Raw genomic sequence first — 12,170 nt, 5'->3', positions numbered from 1 at the left:
AAAGTTATGCAATTCTCTAATTGGGCTTGGTGTGTCAAAACAACCAGTTTCAGGAAAGTCATTATACCATGCTGAGAAGGAAACAGTCTTTCCATTAGACCATTGCCAGTTCGAGTTGTAATCTTTTCTGTACAGCCCAATCCAAACTGGATCATTTTTATAACCATAAACCTTTACAAGTTGCTGCTGTTCTTCCATGGTATTGAAGGTAGCCAGATCACTGAAGTATTCTTTGCAGAACTTCTGAGCGTCTCCCCAGTATAGTCTGTAAGGAATGTAAACATATTCCATCATTATACCTTCGCCTAAGCCACAAATTCCTACCAGAAAGAAAATACAAAATAATTTCTTCATGTCTTCTCTGAAGGATTTGAGTTCTGTCGATCTTTCCTCTTGTTTGTTTCAACTAAGCACGCTGACTCACACTTCTTCCAAACACAGACTTCACAATATAAACATATGCAAAATGAGAGCAAACTATAAGATAAGGTGTGTAGTACGTACAGCATGTATTCAATTCATGATATTAAATAATGAATGGAATTTCTGTAATTTTATTGCCATATTAAATACTTAGATGAACTATAAGGTGTTTAGCAAACATCGAAAGTATGTACTGTTGTTACTCTTACTCTCTGAAGCAAAACCTTGATTTCAGAGGCACCTACAGTAGGTGAGTGGCAATGGTCGCAGGGCAAAGCTTATTGTAGGACCAGGAGCTCTAGAACAGTCGTTAATTAATTCCACAGATTTAAAATGTAGTTTAATTCGGGGCTCTTACTAGGCCATTCAAGAACTCCAACCTTTTTCTCCTTGTTAAGTAGCATCACTTGATTGATTTTACAAGTCATTTTAAGCATTCTCAAATCAGTGATTCTAATTCTTAAATATTAAAAGTCATATAGTTTGGGGACCCCTTGATAATTAACAGATTTTGTTAATTGAAAAGATGTTAACACAATCTCTCTTGGAAATGGAAAAATGCACAATATTTTCAGCCAACATTGCTGCATAGTTACTTTATATGCCATAAATTAAACAAAAAAAACCAAAAAAACATTATTTTCGCATTATAATTAAGGGGTGGCCAAACTTTTGCATAAGACTGTATACACACACACGCACACACACACGCATGTGCTCCCAAATACACAAACATACACACACGTGTGCGTGCGCAAACAAACTCACACAGACACACTAATGGATACACTGCACTGTCGGGATTCTTTTCAGAGATAAAGTGCTTGTTTAAATGTAAAACATGTTTTATTTTACATTTTTTATTAATTATCTTTATATAAATATTTTTGGGTTGTGGAACAAATCATCCAAGTTTTTATAAGTTCTATAGGGGAAAATTTACTTATATATTGTGGCAGGGGCGGGGTTTCGCTTGGGAACCATCATGCTTTGCGGGATGGGGCTGTTATGGGTTCACCCTGTTGGGAAAAGGTGTTTGGGTTAGTGGTTTCGGCCAGGGGTGTGTGTATGTGTTAGATGTGTGTGTTTGAGCCGTCTCATGTGTTCTTGTTGTGAGATTGTGCTACCACATAATAAAATACTCCCAGCCATTTGCATTGGGCAGCAAATAAGCTCACTCGTCTCTCCACCTTTCTTTACGGCGATAAAAACGCTACAATATATTATATATATATATATATGTATGAGAAAGAGAGAGAAATATTTTTAATTTATATAGATAAATTAAAAATATTTAAATGAAAAAAAAAATACAAAATGTAAAATTAACCTGCACTTTATCTCTGAAAAGAAACCCGACAATGCAGTGTTTTCAATTAGTGTGTCTGTGTGAGTTTGTTTGTGCATGCACACGTGGGTATGTTTGTGTATTTGGGAGCGCACGCGCGTGTGTGAAGCTGCAGTAAAACGAGAGACGAGAGGAGGAGGGAGAGGGTACTGTGTAGAACGACTGTGTAGGATTCTACACTGTAACATTATAAACCATACCTAAACATATATTACCTTAACATTATAAAGTTGCAGAGCTTTTTTTTGAAGTTTCCTCTACTTTTAGAGGAATTGGCCAGCCCAACAAAATATTTTACATTGCGGTTTAGTTGACAGTACATGTACACAGCTCAAAATCTTAAGTTGACTTAATTTGCAATTCAAATATTTAGTAGTCTTGGTCTTTGGGTAATTTATTATATTTCTCTAGGGTTGACTTAGTTTAACCTTTCATCTACACAAAAAAGGTAAGTTGTCTCCCATTTTAGCCCATTAATGTTGTTGATTCAAGTGATTTTCTTAAATGTTACCTTTTTCTATAAAAAAAAAACAAGTTAGCCTAACAATACACCAACAGATAAAACACACAATGCTTATACGACTGCTGTTAACCTCATACAAAAAATAAAAGAACTCAAAAAAACTTTTAAATTTTCATAATATACAGCAATAAGAATAAAAATTTAATATAAGAATAGGATATAAATATAAAGAAGTTAAAAAATATATAATAAAAATAGAAAAAAATATATAGTAAATTTAAATATAATAGAAATGTAGTGTAGTGCAGTGTAGAACTGTGTCAAGTTATTGCCAAGATAATGTGTAAGATTGCAGTTCAAGTTCAAAGTGTGCAAAATGTGGAAATGTGCAAATGTCCCATGTGTGAACTTATGTGTATGTCCCAGTAAAAAGTAAAAGTTTGCAGTCCTGAGGTGTGCAAAATCTACAAGCATGTGAGTGTTAGGTCCTACAGTATGTTGTATTGTGATTGAAAGCTCGTATAGCCTGCGGGAAGAAGCTCCTCCTCAGTCTCTTTGTCTTGGCCTTCAGGGAACAGAAGCACTTTCCTGACCGCAACAGAGAGAACAGTCCATTGTTGGAATGGCTGAGGTCTTTCACTATCTTCCTGGCCTTGGTCCAGCACCACTTGTTGTAGATCGATTGAAGGTAGAGAGTTTGGTACAGATGATGCATTCAGCTGATCGAACCACCCTCTGTAGGGCTTGCCTGTCCTGCATGGTGCTGTTTCCAAAACAGGTTGAGATGTTTTACATCAGGATGCTCTCTATGGTGCAGGAGTATAAGTCCCTAATCACCTTAGAGGGCAGTCTAAAGTCTCTCTGGTAGTTCCTCTCCTGCTTAATACTAGTCCACTATCAACTCCTTTGTCTTGCTGACGTTCAGGAGGAGATTGTTCCTCTGGCACCAATTCTCTAGGTTTCCAACCTCCTCCAGGTAGGCCGTCTTGTCATTGTCAGAGATCAGGGCAACCACGAGTGTCGTCAGCAAACTTATTGATGGTGGTGGAGTTCGTAGTGGCTACACAGTCATAGGTGTACAAAGAGTACAGCAGGGGGCTCAGAACACAACCCTGGGGAGCTCGAGTGCTGAGAGTGAGGGAGGCTGAGACATGTCCACCCATCCTTACTGCCTGTGGTCTGCCAGTTAGGAAGTTGGAGCTCCACTGACACAGCTCCAGCTTCGTGGTGAGTGTGAAGGGAATTATAGTATTAAATGCTAAGCTGTAGTCAATGAAGAGCATTTTAACATAATTTTCCATCTAAGTGTCCAGGTGATGTGTGGAGAGATGGCATCATCTGTAGAGCGGTATGGGCGGTATGCAAACTACAGTGGATCCACTGTGTCAGGTAGTGAAGAAATGATGAAGTCTTTAACCATCTGTTCAAACCATTTCATCAGGTGAGGGCTACAGGGTGATAGTCATTGAGGGAAGCAGGATGGGGTTTCTTTGGAACAGGAACAATGATAGACTCCTTAAAGCATGTGGGGATCACAGACTGAGATAAAGAGATGTTGAATATCTCTGTGACCACAGGTGCTAGTTGGTCTGAGGACTCGACACGAGATGCCATCTGGTCTTGCTGCTTTCCTGGTTTTCAATCTCCTGAAGGCTCTTCTCACGTCATGCTCGGAGATGATGAACGTCTTTCCCGTGCTGGCAGTGTCTTCCTGTCTGCAGCCGATGGTGTCACTAGCATTAGCATAGCTAGCGTCTTTAGCTGCAGCCTTGAAGCGAGCATAGAATGTGTTCAGCTCGTCTGCCAGAGTCACGTCCACGTTCATCATACCAGATGTTGGTGCTTTGTAGTCCGTTATTATCCTTAGTGCCTGCCACAGGCTTCTAGAGTCACTCTGACTGTTGAGTTTCCTCTCGTAGTGCTGCTTTGTTAAAATTCCCCGCCACAATAAGCGCGTCCAGGTGTTGTGTCAGGGGAAAGAGTGTTTAGTACTTTTTTATATACTTCATCTTACTCTTTACATACGGGTAGATGTGAGGGTAGGGTTAGTAGGTTGGATATTTGAAATGTGAAATTTACAATTCCAATAAAATTAAAAAGAAAATATAATTACTGTAATAAAAATATTGTGTTAAAGTTCATATATATTTGTTGTTAGTTGTGTAGAGTAGACAACTTTTGTGCTACAGGTATTGCGGCCTGCTCCGCTGGCTACCACCGCAGGTATATTTCACACTATATTTTCACTGTGGGAAACATTGTAATGTGCAAATTATTGGAACTTTCTGCTTTAAAATTGCAAAAATAAAGTAACCAAGTAAGTTTCTCTTTTAATCCACCATGTGTTCAAAGAAGATATGTAGGTTGGTAATGACTAAACTTACTCACCTACTCATCTTCTATATTGCTTTATCCTGTATTTAGGGTCATGGGGACCTGGAGCCTATCCAAGGAGACTTAGGGCATGAGGCGGGGCACACTCTGGACAGGGTGCCAATCCATTGCAGGGCACACACACATACACTCAATCACACAGTATGGGTAATTTGAAAACGCCAATTAGCTTAACCTGCATATCTTTGGCCTGTGGGAGGAAACTTACCCATCACGGGGAGAACATGCAAACTCCAGGAATCGGGAATCGGGAATCGACCCTGGCCAGGAATCAAACTCGGACCCTGGAGGTGCAAGGCGACAGTGCTAGCCACTACACCACAGGCTGTGGTTTAAAAAATTGGTATATTTAACTAAAAAATTACACAGCTTATGTTTGTTTTTATATTGCAAAAGGAATTCAAATACTACCAGTGGGTGGTTTAGCATGTGAATTAGCATATCTAGGTAACAATTTTTTTAATGGTAAAAATCAGTCAGCTGTTTACAGTATTATTATTACGCATGCCCCAAGTTAACCAGTGCGGTGTGACATATTAAGTTACTTTTTATCTTTTATTTTTAATAGCAAGTTAATGTTACTGCATGATCAGTTATTAAAACCCAAAAGTTTTATTATAGAGTATTTGGTGTTTAACATTAATTACCAGAACATGTAACTTTAGAGAATCAGGTTTTATTCGCCAAGTATGTTGAGACACACAAGGAATTTGGTTCGGGCTGTTTGTAGCTCTCAGTGTACAGACAAACATAAAACACTGCACAAGTAATTACACACTAATTACACAACATATTGCTTGTGATTAAATAGGATTACATAAGATGGGAAGATCCTAAGTATGTGCAGTATAGTGTACATAAAGCGATTGTAAAGTAGGGCAAGTAGCCCTGTGTGCATCATATGTTCTATACTAGATAGTTCAAAAAACAAATTGGTGTCTGTAGTAGTAGTAGTCTGTTCCTGTCCTGTTTTCTGGCTGCTCCAAACCAGACAGAGATAGATGAGCACAAGACAGACTCAATGACTGCAGTGTAAAACTGCAGCTCCTATGCCAGACCGTACTTCCTTAGTTGGTGCAGGAAGTACATTCTCTTCTGGGCTTTTTTGGGAATGGAGTTAATGTTGAGTTCCCATTTCAGGTCATGTGAAATGGTAGTTCCCAAAAACTTAATAGACTCCATGGTTGACACAGAATTGTCGGATATTGTGAGGGGGAGTAGTGTTGAAGGTTGTCTCCTAAAGTCCACTGTCATCTCCACAGTTTTGAGCGTGTTCAGCTTCAGGTTGTTCTAACTGCACCAGAGCACCAGGCGTTCCACCTCCTGTAGATATGCAGGCTTGTCACCATCTTGGATGAGTCCAATGAGCGTAGTGTCAGAAGTTTAACACTTCGGTCTTTGGATGTACAGTCGTTAGCTTACAGAGAGAATAGCAGAGGGTAGAGGACACATTCTTGTGGAGCACCAGTGCTGACTATTTGTGAGCTAGAAGTAACTCCTCCCAGCCTCACCTGCTGTTATCTGTCTGTCAGGAAGCTGGTGATACACTGGTATATGGCAGGGCGTACAGTAAGCTGTAGAAGTTTAGAGAAAAGGGTGCTCGGAATTATCATAATAAAAGCCGAGCTAAAGTCGACACACAGATTTTATGCATAGGACCATGGGCAGTCGAGATGTTGGAGAATGTAGTGCAGCCCCAGGTTAACTGCTTTATCCACTGACCTGTTTGCTTTGTATGCTAACTGAAGGGGATCTTACAGCTGCTCTGTGATGTTCCTTAGGTAGGCCAATACAAGTCGTTCAAAGGACTTTATGACCACAGATTTTAGAGCTATAGGCCTGTAGTCATTCAGACCTGTGATGGAGGGTTTCTTGGTCACAGGGATGATGGTGGATTGTTTGACGCACGATGGGACTTCACACAGCTGGATAAATTGGTTAAAGATATGTGTAAAGATTGGAGCCATTTGGTCAGTACATGCTTTCAGACAGGTTCTGATTCTGATCAGTTAATTATATTTTATAGATAAAAATCAATATGTTGTTGTGCAATGGAGGCTTGGATGACCCAAAAACAGACACAACAAATTAGACTGTGTTTAGATGATTTTAATGAAGAATGTGCCAGATAAAGAAAACAGAAACTTAAGCAGAAAATAAGCAATTGAGATGGTAGTCAGAAGTGGGCAGCATTGTGAATAGAAAGTGACTGTAGATCAATGTTAGGAGATGAGAGATGCAGTGTCCAACGCGCAAAAAGAAAGCGGAGAAACCAGGGCTGCAACGCGCATGCCAAATCCAATGCGCAGGTTAAAAACAGCAGGGAGAGGAATCGGAGAATAAAGGGCATATCTGATGCACAGGGTGAGAGCAGATTGTGGATGGAAGCCCTGGTGATAGAACTTGGATTAGGAAGCACGCATTTGTAATCTGAGTAGCAATTGTCCTGGGGATTGAGGCAGAGTCATGGTCAAGAAACGGAAGCAAAAGATCAAAGCCAGTATATCTGTCAGTTTGTAGGACAAATTCAATTCAGCAAAAAAAAAAGGACAAAAAGAGTTGCCAGTGTGAAAAAGCAAAAAGACTACTTGGCATAAAGGTTAGAGAACAATGGGCTATGAGCACACTATAATTCGGCAAGAGTTATAAGGAGCGAAGTGATAAATGAAATAAAGAACAGGTGTGCTCAAGCCAGAGAATGGGGCAGCACAATGGAAGCCGTGAAATGGAGTATGGAGAGGAGGCATGCGTGATCATAACTTGGCTCGAGCCATGGGCATGACCTGACGTACCGTGACAGTTGTCTTAGTAATTATATAGACTTTACTTTAACTGGGTTCTCAGTAACCTTTAAGGAAAAAAAGAATCTCAACAAAGAAAATGTAGGAGAAGGTTTTAGAGTCTCCTTCACCACATAATCAGTCAGTTGAGTAGCAGTTGACTAACAAGCTCAAGCCCACCTCTCAACCTTCAGACAGTTGGGAATAGAGTAGCTGGATGGTGGTTAGGTAAATCTCAAATGCTTTAATATATATTTTTTTGTTCCTTTAGATACTAAGCAACTTCACAAGTTGCAGACTTTGGACAAACTTGTTGGACATCCACCACAAGAGAAGAATGATGTAGCCGGTAAAAAATAACTTTTTATGGCATTAACTCGTTCTTGTAGCCCTTACATACAGCAAGCAACCAATTTTCCCTTTAAAAGTTGTCATTAACATTTTGACTGGTTATTTCCACTAAAAGATTGTCACAGTGCTGTGGTCTTTGTGCAACTCCTGTATAAATCAAACTTTAAGTTGAGCAGTGTGACACTTAATATCTTTGTTCGGTTGAGTGACATTTTGTATCATTTACTGTCTGATTTGCCAGATTTTGCCGGTGTCTTTTATATTGTGTGAATTGTATATTTATTACACTGTATGCTGTTAATTGAGGATTTTTAATATGTTTAATAAAACTATAATATTTCTCATTTGTGTTTCATGTGTCTCACTAGCTTGCCCCTTGATTGACCTGGCAGGAGAGCACCCGATTAGTTTATGTAATGACTTCCGCTGGCTGAACCATTTTTATGCCTCTGCTGCCAAGGGTGGATAATCTCATTGACCGACTCGGAAAAGCCCGCTTCATCTCAACGTTTGATCTCACCAAAGGTTTCTGGCAGGTGGCCCTTATGATTGAAGCCAGAGAGAAAACCGCCTTTAGTATGGAGCACATACATTTGGACGATGTAATTATCCACTCATGCAGCTGGGACAAACACCTGCACCACCTCATGAAGTCTAAGGAGCTAAAAAAAAGGCGGCCTGACTGCTAACCCCAAAAAGTTTTTTGAGGGCTGACCGAGGCACATTACCTGGGATACTGAATCGTCCGTTTATAAATACAGGCGACATAAAAAAAAAACATGTATGTGCCTTTTTGGAGCTAGCCAGTTACTATAGACGATTTGTGCCTAACCCCTTTAGAACCCCCTAAAAAATGACAACCAGAGAAACTGCTATGGACACAGGAGGCAGAAAACACATTTAAACAACTGAAAGCCCACCCTACTAGCCCCACTGTCCTCCTAAACCCTGACTTCGACAAGCCATTCATACTGCACACAGATGCATCAGAAACGGGGCTAGGAACCATCCTGTCACAGGATAATAAAGGACGGGAACACTCCATCCTGTACGTGAGTAGAAACCAGCACAACAAAAATGTGCTATGATAGAGCGAGAGGCCCTTGCCCCTTAAATGGTCTATAGAGGAGCTGAAGTACTATCTAGCCGGGTGGCATTTTACGTTAATCCTCTCCAATGGTTGGCAAGGGCTAAAGACACAAACCCTCACATAACACGCTGGTTTCTCTCACTGAAAAATTTCTCCTTTTCAATCCAACACAAGGCAGGTCCGCAGCACGGGAATGCAGATGGAATGTCCAGGGTTTACACGCTCTTCGCATCAGCAAGGACGACCTTAAAGCTGGGAGGGGGAATTTGGGGGGATTTAGCACCTCAGACAGCACAGAAGCCTTTAATAAGCGGGGCAGAGCACCACCACTCACTGGCATTAATGCCAGCAAATCCCTCACCGTCGACCTGTCGACCGCTTCCTATAAAATGACTGCAATGGCGCATGCTGGTGAGTAGGAAAGAATATGCATAAAAGACTTACGCCACTTTCCTCTCCCCACAGACTCAGACTCACATGAATCACCATTTGTGTTTATTATGACGAAAAGGCACCTGCGCACCAGCAGCTCCGCTTCTGCGACTCAACCTGTATGCGAAACCCCCCAACCAACCCATACGGATGCTCAGGACCTGGCACCCAGCACCTCCACATTGCATTATTAATTGTGTGTTTTGTCATTGTTTACCTGCACCGCACCTGCACTGTTTACACCGTAGCTCTGCCTCTCTCTGTCTGTGATCCTCTTGTGCACTACGAGCTTTACACTATATACAGTGGTGTCAAAAATTACGGAGGAGTGTAAACTCCCTGAAGCAGCAATCATATTGTGAGTCCTGTATGTCTCTATAGTGGAGACCATGGCATTTTTTTTTCTTTTGAACCTGGTTTGCGCAGTTTGCTAGTGCATGTTTCAGAAAAATATCTTTCTTTTGTTTTTAACACACACACACTGTCATTTGTCATTGTTTGTTACACAGGGGTAGTTATGGTTATTCTTGCAAAAATAGTTCCCCTTGAAGGTAACTTGATGTCGCTGAACCAAGTTAAGGCTGAAAAAAAAATTCAGCCTGTGTTTAGAAAGATGTACTGTTACTACTAGCTCAACAGTAAAAGAACTGGGCATAATATTAGACAGAAATAGTCTAATATACAGCGATGATGAGGCGGCAGATAGCATTGTGGGCTACTCTCTGAAAACCCTTTTTTCTCCAGTGTTATTGAGAGCATTGCGAGAGCACATTCTAGTGCCTCTGTCATGTCTCGGCTGGAGGCTAGACCCCGCATTCCCAAGGCTTTTCTTTCATCTCTAGGGAGTGAGCGCAGCACCTTGTCTATAATTACAAGACTACCGTTGTCCATCTGTGCTAGGGCATGTTAGACTCATGATTGCTGGAGGGAGTATTTTAGGGCCAGAAATAGAGTCATCATTTTAAGTCAATTGTTGTGCCACGCGAGAAGATGACCTACATTTACATCTACATCTAAGCATTTAGTAGACGCCCTTATCCAGAGCAACTTACATTTTCTCATCTGGAATTATACATCTGAAGAAATTGAGGATTAAGGGCCTTGCTCAAGGGCCCAACAGTGGCAACTTGGTTGCGGGGTTTTAACCTGGGATCTTCTGAACCGTAGTCCAATGCCTTAACCACTGAGCTACCCCTGCCCCTGCCCTCTCCAGATCCCTTGGGCTGGATGGCCATCTAAGGCCGCACCCCAGCCCATGAGAGAAAATGGTTGTTGTTAGCAGCTTGCGATGACAACATGGACCTAAAGTGGGACCCAGAGTCAGGGACGAGCGTCTGAACCACATAAAAAGGGTACAAAGCTCTTGGCGCGCAACCCTTATTGCCTCTGGGGATTAGCCCTTGGATGAAATCCCCCGGCACTTAGCCACCATTAAAAATGGTAAAAGTTACTTCCTGGCCTAGCTTGAACTCCTTTAGAGTGTTTAAAATGGGTTCGACGTGCACAGGAGACATTGCGCATTGCGGTCGGATCCCACATGACACTCAATGCTATACTTTATGTAGGAAAGAGAACGCTTTCCATGGCGTTGAGACTCAATCCTAAAGAAAAACGAGGTGAGCTAGGATGACATGTCGATGCCGAGGTGCTAGCTCCATACAGAGGGTACGAAGCTCTCGGTGCAGAACCTTTATTGCCTCAGGGGATTGGCCCTTGGATGAAATCCCCTGGCTTTTAGCCACAACTGGAGCGATCTCATGTGCAAAAGGTCCAAGGGTTTCACTTACACTCTCTGAAAGTACACTCAAAAAATGTTTTTTTGCTGCAGTTTATTTAAAGAAGGCAGATAACATTTAAATAATTCAATAAATACCTGTTTTATAAAACTAAGCTGTTTTATGTTATCCTAATAATGTGATTTTGTTTCGTGCTGTTTGGCCCTTCTTATTTTGTGCACTGCGCATGTGCGGGTTTTGGCGCCTACCTGAGAAATACTTTGCGCTAAAAAAAACATCTTATGTTAGGTAAGATTTATATGTCTCTATAAAATATATCATAATGTTTCCTTTAAAAGTTGATAGGTAAATGGTTAATAAACTCGTCTTCAGAATTACATTTCTGGATTTAACTTAAATTTACCATGCTAAACATTTGATGGTTAGCATTGTTCAATCTAGTTTAGTTGTGTGGTTGTAAACGTGCTTTCATTTGCTATTTTCTAGTTAACCACGGAAGCACCAGACTGGGTTTGCACTGCACTGTTCCTGAAGCTACTGGTATCCTTTGAAATAGTGGTAAGCGATGCATATGTTAGTTTAAATCACATACGTTCCTTAGAATATATCGTATAAAGTATTGGTATAATCCTGTTATGAATTACCTTGAGATTTGCGGTTAAAAAAACAAAAAAACAAAACCTTGTGTGGACGCATGCGCGCACACTTAAGGAAGAGTGAGTGAGGAAGACAGCGCAAGGTGAGGGCGGCGGTAGAGTATGAAGTTTCTCCCCGCTAAATTGGAATTAAACACGTTGTTTACTAATACGCTAACATTATCAGTATATTTACCCTTTTTAAACAACATAATAATAGTTATCTCTGAGTTATAACTATTTTGAACTGTTTTCCTATTTTTTCATATAAAAATAGGGGTTTGTGTTTACTCATTGAACTTAATGAAAATAGGCTAGAATTATGGTGTGGTAGTATTTTGCCTAAATAGATATGATGAATAATTAAGATTTTTTTGGGGAAACTGATTGATAAAGAGAAATCCAATATTGGCCCAACCCTAGTCAAATAATTTATATTTACTTGGGTACAGTAAAGCTCTTATCATTGACTTAAAATTCATTGTGTATTTTTATTGCAATAATATTTATTCTAAACT

This window comes from Clarias gariepinus, chromosome 7 (genome assembly GCF_024256425.1).
Source record: "Clarias gariepinus isolate MV-2021 ecotype Netherlands chromosome 7, CGAR_prim_01v2, whole genome shotgun sequence".
Lineage (NCBI taxonomy): Eukaryota > Metazoa > Chordata > Actinopteri > Siluriformes > Clariidae > Clarias > Clarias gariepinus.
Note: the sequence above shows the minus strand (reverse complement) of the source record.